This window comes from Sesamum indicum, linkage group LG2, assembly GCF_026168435.1.
Source record: "Sesamum indicum cultivar Baizhima isolate 11 linkage group LG2, ASM2616843v1, whole genome shotgun sequence".
Lineage (NCBI taxonomy): Eukaryota > Viridiplantae > Streptophyta > Magnoliopsida > Lamiales > Pedaliaceae > Sesamum > Sesamum indicum.
This window is the reverse complement of record NC_142658.1, coordinates 1741651-1755524: the sequence shown is the minus strand read 5'-3', so window position 1 is coordinate 1755524 and position 13874 is coordinate 1741651. Positions and strand designations below refer to the sequence as shown.

The window sequence follows — 13874 nt, the reverse complement described above, 5'->3', positions numbered from 1 at the left end:
TTCTAAGATTATTTAGAGGTTGTTCGTCATGAGGGTTTTTCCTTTATTTGAGTTCTCACCCTTAGTTGGTTGTTTCACATGTTGGCCATTTGGGGGCTCTCCTTAGAGAGCTGCCATAACATTCCCTTGCCTATTATCGCTTCTTTAATGCCACTGGGGTTCAAAAATTTTAGCTTCAGGTGATAGATGGAGGCTATAGTTTGAAAGGAATTCAAGCTTTTTCCTTTCCAATATGATGCTATATGCGGAAAGGGCTTTCACTATCAAGAATTTCACCATCTTTGTTACCCATCTTGGATATGAGCCCAAAGACATGGGCAGTACCACTTCTCCCAAAGGTTCTACTATGTCACGACTAAAACTTGAGAGCAGCGTGTTAACTCGAGCTAACTGGCATTGTTCATTCCTATTTTTGAGAAAGCTCTATAGAATATGATGTGTGTTTAGTTGAGTCTATCCAACAGGACCTTCTTGACCTAGAAGTTTAATATGGTAGGAGAAATTTCTAACGCTTCGTTATTGGTGGAGACATGTCTTCCTAAATCTTGGTAATAAAAAACTATTTCATTGCCACCTTCTGCTTCCTTGCTCATCATCACTTTTGGATCGAACAAGTTAGTTGTTGATGTTATTGACAGCCCTGAGTGCGGCTTTCCTTGCCCGAGCTGAATCTCCTCCTACGGGCCCACCATATATGTCCCTAATTACTCTCGTGGTTGAGAGGTTATCTTAGTTTGACCTATTTCATCTCACTTCTTTTTTGCTTCCCTCTTTGGGGAGGGGGTTGAGCTCTCTTCTTGAGGTGGATTATTGTGATCCACGTACTCTTCAGATATCAACATTGATCAATTTTGCTATTTCATTTTAAGAATAAACACAATATTTTGTGCTATGACCGCTATCCTTACGAAAAAGGCAATACTTGTTTGACTTTGTCCTTTTGGGATTCTCCTTCATGCAAAGCGACTATTGAACTATTCCGCGCTGCTCCGCCACAGAGAGAATCTCATCTCGAGTTGCGCTTAGTGGGGTGTGTAGGGCCATGGTGGAGTACGTCACGCGCTTTCGATCTCTTTAGTTATTCTTACTTCTTTGGGGCTCTAAGTAGCCTTCTTTGGCTGCTCTTTTCTTAGAAGGGGTTGTGGTATCTATACCTGAAGTTTTCTTCAATTGGATATGTTTTTGCACCTGCACTAGAGTTAATCTAGTGTGACTGGGGGTTTTCCAGCTATAGACTCCTAAAACCTCCCCCTTCGAAGATTCTGTTGCATAATGCTCTCTAACAGTTCTAGGTTGATGTGGGTGCCTTCTAAGATGACCTAAGAGAATCTTTACACGTAATCTCGTAGGTTCTTTTAATCTTGTTGAACTACAACAAATAAATATGATGCAATTTTTAGATACGTTTTGCTGATTGCACAATGGCGCAAAAAATGTTGGAAGAACTATTCAAAGATGTTTATGATTCGAATAGACAACTGATTGAACCAAGTCATGGATTTTTCAGCCAGGGTACTTGGGGGTGTGGGGGTTGGGGGGGCTATGGGGATAGGGTGGGTAGTTAGTTTTTAAAAAAAAAAATATAATAATAATAATATATTTTTAAAATTTTAAATTATTTATATATAATATAAGTTAAATAATTTGTTGAATCTAAACCTTTTATTTTTTTTTAAAATCTTACAGTTCAGATTAATTGATTAGATCTACGATCAGTATTTGATCAAAGAAGATCCAACAGTCATTAATATAAGAAATAATATATAATAAGTAAGGGTATAACGGTTATTTTTTAAAAAATTAACACCGTTAGTTAGATTTAACGGAGAGGGGGCGATTGAGCTGAGTTTCACAAAACACATTGGAGCTTTTAGCCTATTCTCATAACAAGAGGGTTTAATTTGCAGACTTTTTAAAATACAGGGGGATGTTTTGTCCCATTATTTAAATATTTCTCCCTCAGTATTGTAAACCGTGGATGATATCATACAAGTGTCCACACCCTAGTTCTCGTATGCATGCAGAAGTCTAAGTGATACGTGGAAATGACTCACTGGTATTTCACTCACAAGCTAAATTAAAAGATTTACTAAAACCACTTTAACAATACACTTTTTGATCTGAATATATATATATATATATATATAAGTACTTCTCAAATTACCCAAAAAGAAAAATAATAAAAAAATTCATCAATTTTCATACCAAAATATCAAATTATTAACTTTTACTCTAAAAAATAAATAAATTTCAAGAGTTTTATTTCTTTATGTAGTTCTTTTAATTGAAGAATTAAAGTATATCTACCAATATAATTTTTCAATAGTAAGAAATTAAAATACAAGCACAACTATATATATATATTTTATTTTATTTTTGTAAAATTTCATAATGTTCTAAGTCTAAATTTCAATGCAGTTTAAGGCTGTTTTTTTTTTTTTTTTACGGCCCGCTCTTAGTATTCTTGAACTTGTGGAACGAAAATAACAAATAAAACACGATATAATATCGAATAATATTCTGAACGCAGTCATGATCCACTATGACAAATTGATATTGGATTTTGTATGGGATTTAATGTACAGATTGCAAAAATTTTGTATACAGACATCTACATATTAAATGAAAGAGAGAATAAAAATAGCAAATTAAAATAGAGGGTCTGAAGGGTGAAAGATTAGGAGCCATAAAGGTTATTACGACAAATGACTTACAGGCAAACCAAAAATCAATGCCTGGAACAGACAGCAACTAGAAATGAATGCCAAGATTAGGGAATTACAAAGGCAGATATATCATTGTATTGTATTATCTCCACACACATAAATAGGAACCAAAGATTTCACACTTAAAAACTCTGGAAAACTCAGTACTGTTATCATTAGTTGGAAACTAAGACCGTTGTCAGTCTTTACAGCAATACATCATTGTATGGACCAGCAAGCATAAACTGCTATTTCAACTTCAAGTTAGAGTCTCCACATGTGACATTCTTATAGGATCAAACATCTTTTATATATATTTATATATGTGTGTGTGTGTGTGTGTTTTGGGTTGGGGGGGTTAGAAGGTTAGAGAATGGTGAAGGTGCTTACACTGCAATCAGAGGCATACTTCCTGGCAAGAGTAAGCGCTCCATTTCGTTCCAACTCGAATTCAAAAATAAGCACAAAAGACTGTCCTTTCCGAGCCTGCCAAAACAGTGACTTAGCTGCAGAGTTGTCGCCTCCTCTGAATCCACAGCTGGAAACAAATATTATTTTGTCAAATACCATTTCTCAGATACTATTCGTCATATTTAACTATGACATGAAGTGTTATACGGATGAAACCAAGAAACCCCAAGAAGAAGAACATCAATTTCTCATCCAAATACATGTTAGAGCAACATTGGTTTCTCACAAAAATCACGTTATAAATTTAAGTACTACCAAGAATCTGGCATATTTAAATACTGCCACAAAGGAGAAAAATATATTTTCTTATGCTTATGTGTGTGCCTGAAAAAGAGTATCGATGATATGAAAAAAGGGTTGTCAAACTTCCTCAAAGCAGTATGAGAAAATGAATTCAAGTTGTGGGGGAACAACTAGTATTTCTTATCCAAGAATTCCTAGTGAATTTATTCAAAGCATTGTGCAAGAAACGAGAGCGTAATGACATTAAAGATGATCAACTCACAAGAATCAAGCATGATCCTGACCTTAATCGAAAAATGATTCTTCTGAGTTGATCATTGGTGCAAAAATAATAATTGTATAAACAAATAAATCAGTTATGGTTGTTGGTACAACCTAACAACCTCACAAGTCTTTACATTTTCGTCAGTTAAGGTACGACTGTTGGCTAGATCCCTAATTAACAGACAACCTAGGGAACGTCCACAAGATTTAATCTATTAACAACATTAAGAATTAGAAAGGCCTAATTTTAATTAACAAATTCCTACGAGTATAATTCGTTTAAATTAGATCATGCATTCCCCATAACATAACTAACTACTTTGACATAATTAATTATGGTACATTGCTACTAAGTATTGAACTAAACAAACAATTATATGGATTTGTAAAGTTCAATTAGCTCAACAAACCTTGTTGATAATGAACAATTGACCATATTATTCATAAATCAGATGTTTGTAATAAAGGCACAGAGAATAACATGAATACTTATTTAACAAGTGGAAAGAGAACAAATTAGATCTCACAACAAGTTACGAATCAAGCAATCACCATAACTTTAACCAGAAAATAATGAATTTAGTCGGACATGTTAATGGAAGAACACACTAAGAAGTGGAATTCCATTAACCCCGGCAACGACTTATAACTAAAAGAAAGAATATGAAAGTGAAGTAACTATTGAACTTAAAGTATTCTATTCAATTCAAAGTGTTTTTCACAAAGGGAGAGACCCCCCTATTTATAATAAAAGCCTCCTACAAATCTAGACATGGGGGGGGGGGGGGGTTAACTACATGATTGATTCCAAAAATGTCAACAAATCATCAATCACGTATTTAAAAGTGCCCCTTCCAAAATTCAGCATATGTTACACAACTAAAATTTCATGGAATCTCTAACAAACAAGTATTTGTTTTTGGTGTATGAAATTTTAAAAGCTGTATGTTAAATCTATATTTGTTAAGACAGATATGATGTGTACACCTTGGATTAAACATTCCTACCAGAATGAGATTCACAACGTTATTTAATTTTTTATTAAACAATGTAAAATGTAAAATAACATTAATGTGTTAAATATCCATGCAGTAATGCTCAATTTTTTACAATAGCTCAGTGACAAAATTATCACGATATATATGAAAGATCGATCGACAATAAAATTATTACCATAGAGTACATTAATTATTATTTCTTGCATACACATAGACTTATAACTAATAGCGCAACACCATCATATCGATCTCTATGGTGCCATCTATGCTAGTGCTATTATAAGCGGACGTTTGGTATGAAATCAGCCCACGTGCCAAATGAAAAACATCATACCACCAACTAGAGGCAGCTCCCGATACTCATGTAGCATAGGGATGCTGCCCAGCAACACTAGGGGTACTTCCATTATACGCCTTGTTGGTGAAAACAGAAGTGAAGGGCTTAAATAGGATGAGTTCCTCTACAGATGCGGAGGCCGTGATCCCTTGGGCACAACCTATGAGCTCGGACAACTCAGGGTCTATGGTGAGAGGATCGTCATTTATGTAAACTAGGCCGAATAGCATGGGCGAAGAGTCGATTGAGTTGGCTTGGGCCATGGCCACTCGTGCCCCGTATACAGTGGGAGTAAACATGAAGCTTAGTCACCTCTTGTGTAGCTTGGTTTAGGTTTTGGACCCAGTTTTTTGGACTGATTTAGGGTTTTGATCAAGCGATGTACCATTGCTGGAGTTGGGGCAAGGTTGCCATGACTGAGCAAATTAGAATTATTGTAGCTAGCTGCTTCACTATATTTGTATTTCTAGAGTTTTTAACCATTTTCTTGGGTCAATCAATCATAATATATTCAATATATATTATATATATGCAAAAAAAATCCAAAAATATGTAGTTGTAACCTATATTTAATTACATGAAAATGTAATAGTAAAATACAATATGTTGAAGTATGGAGTCTAACCGAACATTACATAAAAAGCCCGACGATTAGAGATGTAATTTTTCCCCTCCATTCTCTATCTTTCATCGCATTCATCTCCTCCTCATCTATGTATTTCTGTGCCAGCGCCATCAACTGTTCCACATCAGTTGGCAGATCTCTTGCCAATGCCGATGCAAACGACCCTTTCTTCAAACTGTGAATCGGAATGCTAACCATCATATCTATCCTCAAACCATGAATTTCCAAAGTTTTGTTGTTAAATATTCCCATAAATTTTTTCAACATCTCATTTTCTTTCTGTCTAATCGTAAATAAATATGTGGCTGACCTCTTCTGTTTCCTTTTGCTTGCGAAATGGAATGTAAATTTCTGTACCAGCTGCTCATGTGACTCTATGCTATTGGAGGACAAACTCGTGAACCACTCCTCAGCCTTTCCTGTAAAAGTAGTGACAAACAACTTCGAATTAATGGTACCAGATTGTTCATAAAGATTCATTACCAGGTCAAAGTTTGCAACATGCTCCTGTGGATCCTTGGTCCCATCATATTTTGGGAGGTCGGGCATTCTAAAGTTTGGGTTCACCACCTCCGTGAATATTCTTCAGCTCATCAATCCGCTTGCTCAGCATCTGAATCTGCTTCCCTACATTGTCGACCTTGGCTCGTGAGATGACTGGTTCTCTTCGTTGGTTCCTATCTCGATTGCTCGACCCAACCTCGGACGAAACCTCCTCTCGACCTTTTCCAGGTTCCCTTTTGCTTATCCCTTTCAATACTCCTTAAACATATACTTGAATAGCCTTCTCTTTGTAGTTTCTTTCTCAATGGGTGTAGCAGTTCTTCGCTCATAGGCTACAATAACATTCTTCCCGCTTCCTCCATCATTTATTGTAACTCCATTCTTGTTAACTGAATCATTCGTTCTCTAGTTCCCGGTGTACCCTCAAATTCCGACATATTTTCCTTCCATATTATTCGTTATATCCTCATTATTTCCCACAAACGACGCCAACTGATCTGACTCAAATGTGCAATCTCGATCAACGAGTTTGACCTGGCCATGTCACCTCCCCAGATCTCTGATAAGGCCTGATGATAAAACAAGTATGTTAGGCTAGTCGAGTTCGTCCTTGATGAAAACCCTCCGACGCCCAAGTTAGTTGATGGTTGAGATGAAAATATGCGATCTGACGTCAAAGATTCAATGTAATAAATGCCAGTTACTTCGATTTGGTCAGATCTGAAGTATTTATAGGATCCAAATTGACACTGTAGATCACGTGTCATGATTCGAGTCTCCCTTACTCCAATCGTACAGTGCCTAATTGTCTTTCTGGTCCGGGTCAAACTGCGGGGCGGGTCTAGGCGACCTGATGCACAGATCCTGGTGAAATGACTTGTCTTTTAATAATTAAATCCTCGTCACATTTCGTTCTAGATGGGTACCTTATTTAATGTGCACCAAGGCGGCAATTATTGATGGATAGTAAATAAGTGTGGCATAATTCATCATTCCAAGCTCAACAAGAAAACATACCATGTTTTTCACCTGCAATATTTGAGGATAGTTATGACTTGGTTTACCATTCTTGGCTTGAATTTCAGGAATAACTCAGCAGCTGATCCAAGAATGATTAATACTCACATCAGAGTTAGTTTGAGATGCTTTGTTGAAGCGGGCAAGGAAAACGTATGGTGTCGGGACTATTAAGTACCATTCCAACGCGGCCAATATCCGCTTCTCCATAATCAAGATCGGCTTGTTAGTGTATGTTTAGTCTGAGATGCAAACTAACTCATTCACGTTAGGGGCCCAAATTTCTTCATACTTGGAAGGGGGTGAATAGCAATTTATCCCTTGTGATATTGAAAATGAGCACATTATCCCCCTATGAAAATAATATCCCAATTTGCGACCTGTATTTTTTAAAATAAAGCAATTTACCTCCTTATACAGGGAGGTAAATCATAGGAGGGTAAATTGTTGGATTGTAAAAAATACAAAGAGGTAAATCGCTATTTATTTTTGCATACAAAGAGAACCTTGTTTGCATTTTTCCCTACTTGGAAGCTATAAGCATTGCTCCCAACCCCACCAACTGTAGCTCCCTTCTTGATGTAGTCTTGCTTGCAAGATACCGATCAACGATGTTGATAGTGAGGTAAAGGGTCTCAGGATTGAGCTCGAACTTGTGGTGAACTTGAATCAACTAATCAATCAGAATTGCTCTCATTTCCTCATTTATCTTAGGTTGTGAATCCATATAATCGTGAACACGACCCTCATTGTAGCACCCTCTAATGGTACTAGGGCTATATCTTTCCTATACTTAAAGTAACTCCCGTGTTTATATATATAAATATGCACAGAGTCATCTAATCAATATGCACACGTAATCCCAACGTCATAATAGGTATAATCATCTCACAACATTAGAGAGTCATAATCCTTGATGATCATGACCCTGCACAGATTCTGAGGACTCAGTTGGGCCAACAGTGTTTCCCCTTGACGCTTCCATCCTATATGAAATGCACACATATATTTACATTTCATCTACTGTCCCTAGAAAATCCCCTGCTCTGATATCACCTAATGTAGCACTCTCTAACGCTACTAGGTTTTCCTAAACGTTAAAGTAAACCCTTGTGTTTATATATAAATATGCACATAGTCATCTAATCAATGTGCTCACGTAATCCCAACGTCATAATAGGCATAGAATATGTATCAAATTCAAACAAGATAAGTAGGCAACATGTGTAGAATAGTCAATTTAATTCCAACATAATCAGCTAACTAGCACCACATAGCTAACTCGCAATAAAACAATAAATTAAACTCCCATTTTCATAATTTGCTTAACGGAAGGTGATATCGTGTTTTTTCCGTCAAGTGATCCCCTACAGCCGACTCATCAATCTCATTTCGCATCATAACTATTTCAATTCGCATCATAGCTCTTTTCATTTCACATCTTTTTCATATCGCATCAAAACTTTTTTCATTTCACATCTTTTTCATATCGCATCAAAGCTCTTTTCTTTCATTTCTTTCTCATATCGAATCATAGCCCTCATTTCGCCTTATAGGTTTTTCAACAACATCAAGGGGTATTCACACCAAAATTATATTCAATTTTCAATACTCGCTCATTTCCACATATCACCATTCTTGTAAACAACTAGTAACGCAAAATCATATATCAATATATTCTCATTTTCAGACAATCACACACATCATAAAACAAATATAATGCATGTATTTTCTGATTTCACGTATGTCACGTATATCATTTCACGTATATCAGATAAGTCAACGTCAGTATGAACCACAAATTTATATAGTAGTAGCACCACAAGTCAAGGGGGAACATATATAGATAATACTAATTATTTACTTACCTTGACCTTACAACAGTTTTTATCTACTCAATTGATATACTCAATCCTTTCACCTTACCCCCCAATATTCTATAATGAACTTACCACATACAATTGATATTTAGAATATCATAATTTCTTTTATAGAAAATATTATTATTCGTTCTAGTTTTTATTAATAACTAAACACTAAAGGCTTCATAAAAATACTTACAATTTATCATTTAATTCGTAGGGATTAAAATACTTCAAATATATATTTTTTATAACTATCGTTTTTAATAACATTTCTATATCATTAAAAACCTCATTTTTTCTCTTTAATAACATGATATTTCTTAAAACCTCATTTTTCCTCTTTGATATTTCTTTTATATAAAACATCATTTTTATGAATTTTCTATCAATTTCTCGCTATTATAAATTAATTAAACAACAATACGTAGAATTGCGTATTTAGTTAATAATTTTGATGGAATTGTATAAATTAGCTAATATTCAAATCTGATAAATTTAATAATCTAACTAACCAACAATATCATTTTTGAGGGGTTAACATAAAATAACTGAGAGTAAGAATAAGAATAAATATTATAATCTTATCATTTTTAACCAACAATAATCTTATAAAGTAAGGGGGGTAAAGTAATATAATTGAGAGTAAGAATAAATAAAGATAAAATTAGAGTAGAAGAGGGTAAAGTCGAATTTTCCCTTCTTAAGGGGTTAACATAAAAATTATAAGAATATATGACGTCATCGTGATATAACTAAGAAACTAATTAGAAATTTAATCTACCATCACATGTCTTAGTCTAGAAATTTAATAAACGAACTAATTAAATAATATAATTAGTTATAAATAAAATTAAAATTACAATTTCATACCTCTATTTCGGTCAAGAGAGAGAAATTACAATTTTTCACTTGTGTGTGTATTATGTGTGTTGTATATTTGTGTGTGTGTAAAAAAGAAAGGAAAAGAATGAGAGGCGAGGCTGTGGGGGTTGGTGCCCAAATATTATAATGCACTTCAATTTATTATATTTCAGTTATGACCTATAATTTATTTACTAAAATTTATCAATTAATCCTACAAATTATGTATTATAATTTTTGGGGAGTCCTAAATCAACAAGAAATACAAAATTCTGCTTCACAAACGACATTATAAAACAAAAGAAGTTACTAGATTTGCACTAAAATGAGGAGCATCAAGAGTTTATACCTCAACTGACTTGTAGAACTTGTAGATCTCATCAACATATTCAACGACATTATTCACGTCAGCAACATCTATGACGACTATTTGCACCTTTGGTTTATTATGCAGCCTGCAAATGAAAGATCAAATAAAAGGGGAAAACTACATCTTGGAAGGTTATTGTATTGACCTTGCTTCTAGCAGTGAGAGTTGAAGTAAGAGTTGGAGCTTTCTTCTTCATCGACTTCTCTCCGGCCTTCTCCTTGAGCTCTGCAACTTCTGTAATATCGGGACTAATTTCAATTATCTCCTCTGGCTTAGGTTTGGTGGTTGCTGCAGCTTTTTTCTGAGCACGGCAGCTCTCTTTTCCGGCAGGCTCCATCCACCACAATTGGCTCCATTGGCATTTGCAGCCTGTATTTCATCAAACAACAAAACATCATCAATAAGGGCGTGTTCATCAACAAGAATGACTGAAACAAACAAGATTGCAAATTCAAGAACCGGACCTTGTTGTTTTCAGCTGCTGCAGCCTGTTCATTAGCCAGTAACTGAGCACAAAACTCCTGAATAAAATAAGAACACAACACATAATTAGCACGCAATATAGGTCATATTCAGATTTCAATCTGTTCATTCACTTTCAGTTAGGATGAAAGAATTTGTTCAATACCTGAGGAAGCTGCTTCCCCTCGACCCCACCACCGGTAACCACATTTCCTATGTCACCTAGTGCACGACAATTCTTCCTTTCTGCTCCCACATTCTTCTGCTTAATAGCCCCCGGGACTACCTCTCTGTAACACATGTGAAAATGAGATGGGGGGGATTTCATCAAAGAGCAAAAGCAAGAAATGTATGGGAAAAAAGATAATCTTGATGAGAATCCGAAACAATCAGGAAAGTCATTGAACAATTGAAAGAAAACAGAATGTTCATGATTGCCAAGAAATAATCTTTGGAAAAGAACTTCGTCAATGGTCATTGCAGTAATGAAACTCAAATCGGATTTGCATATAAATGAAAATCCACAAGAACCTCAACCCAATCAACATTATAAAGAATCTAATAGAGGTTATCGAGGTTACGATAAATCTAAGAAAGAATGACAAGACAGAGTTGTGGAAGTTTCATCCAGAAAAAATAAGCAAACAAAAGAAAAATCAAGAACCATATATAACCTGATCAAAGTGAAGGAACCATGATTTAACATACACTCGCTTAATAAGATTGCATATCATATATGTATATACCTCTTTGATCGGATTCTTGAAAGCAGGTCTAATTCAACAAAAGGGGTGGAATAAATAACAATAGAAAGTGTCAAGGAGAGCACCAACACCATACGCATCAAAGATCAAGAGAACTTAAAAATCATGATAGTAAGATCCAAGAAAGCTTTAAAAACCATCTGAATGCAATGGCCCGTTATCTAAATTATTGAGAAAGCCATAAGCTTTCAACACAATCATTGAGCACAAATACATATCAATAGATGAAACAAAGTTTCAAATACCTTCGTTCTGCTGCTGAACAACTCGTCGAAGCCATTGCTGAAACACTCCTTGAAAAAGCGCTGAACCCCCGTTATCTAAATTATCAAGAAAGTCATAAGCATTCAACACAATCATTGAGCACAAATACATATCCATAGATGATACAAAGTTTCAAATACCTTTGTTCTGCTGCTGAACAACTCTCGAAGCCATTGCTGAAACACTCCTTGAAAAAGCGCTGAACCCTCTTTGCTTTTCCCTCCATCCCTCTTTCTCTCTCTCTCTCTCTCTCTCTCTCTGTGTGTGCGTGTGAGGGCTCAATGAAAATCACATCGGATGGGAATGAGAAAAGGGACGCCCTTTTGAAGCTGAAGAGAACGGGCTTCTGTCCAACGGTCTTATTTTTTTTTAATTTGTAGCCATTCGATGAAAGTCGATCCGACGGTATACAATTGCTGCTTTTTAACCGTTGAGACTGGAAAAAGTTACCGTTGTGGTCCAAGTCTCGGTCAGTAAATCAATACCGTCGGATCGACTCTCATCGAATGGCTACAAATTAAAAAAAATAAGACCGTTGGACAGAAGCCCGTTCTCTTCAGCTTCAGAAGGGCGTCCCTTCTCACATTCCCATCCCATGTGCTTTTCATTGAGCCCTCACACGCACACAGAGAGAGAGAGAGAGAGGGATGGAGGAAAAGAAAAGAGGGTTCAGCGCTTTATCAAGGTGTGTTTCAGCAATGGCTTCGAGGAGTTGTTCAGCAGCAGAACGAAGGTATTTGAAACTTTCTATCATCTATTGATATGTATTTGTGCTCAATGATTGTGTTGAATGCTTATGGCTTTCTCAATAATTTAGATAACGGGGGTTCAACGCTTTATCAAGGTGTGTTTCAGCAATGGCTTCGAGGAGTTGTTCAGCAGCAGAACGAAGGTATTTGAAACTTTCTTTCATCTATTGATGTGTATTTCTGCTCAATGATTGGGTTGAATGCTTATGGCTTTCCCAATAATTTAGATAAGGGGCCATTGCATTCAGATGGTTTTTAAAGCTTTCTTGGATCTTACTATCATGATTTTTAAGTTCTCTTTATCTTTGATGCGTATAGTGTTGGTGCTCTCCTTGACACTTTCTATTGTTATTTATTCCACCCCTTTTGTTGAATTAGACCTGCTTTCAAGAATCCGATCAAAGAGGTATATGCATATATGATATGCAATCTTATTAAGCGAGTGTATGTTAAATCATGGTTCCTTCACTTTGATCAGGTTATATATGGTTCTTGATTTTTCTTTTGTTTGCTTATTGTTTCTGGATGAAACTTCCACAACTTTGTCTTGTCATTCTGTCTTAGATTTATCGTAACCTCGATAACCTCTATTAGATTCTTTATAATGTTGATTGGGTTGAGGTTCTTGTGGATTTTCATTTATATGCAAATCCGATTTGAGTTACATTACTGCAATGACCATTGACGAAGTTCTTTTCCAAAGGTTGTTTCTTGGCAATCATGAACATTCTGTTTTCTTTCAATTGTTCAATGACTTTCTTGATTGTTTCGGATTCTCATCAAGATTATCTTTTTTCCCATACATTTCTTGCTTTTGCTCTTTGATGAAATCCCCCCCATCTCATTTTCACATGTGTTACAGAGAGGTAGTCCCGGGGGCTATTAAGCACAAGAATGTGGGAGCAGAAAGGAAGAATCGTCGTGCACTAGGTGACATAGGAAATGTGGTTACCGGTGGTGGGGTCGAGGGGAAGCAGCTTCCTCAGGTATTGAACAAATTCTTTCATCCTAACTGAAAGTGAATGAACAGATTGAAATCTGAATATGACCTATATTGCGTGCTAATTATGTGTTGTGTTCTTATTTTATTCAGGAGTTTTGTGCTCAGTTACTGGCCAATGAACAGGCTGCAGCAGCTGAAAACAACAAGGTCCGGTTCTTGAATTTGCAATCTTGTTTGTTTCAGTCATTCTTGTTGATGAACACGCCCTTATTGATGATGTTTTGTTGTTTGATGAAATACAGGCTGCAAATGCCAATGGAGCCAATTGTGGTGGATGGAGCTCTGCTGGAAAAGAGAGCTGCCGTGCTCAGAAAAACGCTGCAGCAACCACCAAACCTAAGCCAGAGGAGATAATTGAAATTAGTCCCGATA

General features: G+C 35.9%; 1 pseudogene across 1 annotated transcript; it reads right to left on the bottom strand.

Moving 5' to 3' along the window:
• Positions 1-4872: 4872 nt before the first annotated feature.
• Positions 4873-12093, bottom strand: LOC105177804 (G2/mitotic-specific cyclin-2-like; annotated as a pseudogene). The gene is made up of 6 exons (XR_016064085.1): positions 11891-12093; positions 11732-11806; positions 10889-11012; positions 10725-10781; positions 10406-10629; positions 4873-6062 (listed from the first exon to the last, which is right to left on the bottom strand). The product of XR_016064085.1 is annotated as a G2/mitotic-specific cyclin-2-like (transcript).
• Positions 12094-13874: the final 1781 nt, after the last annotated feature.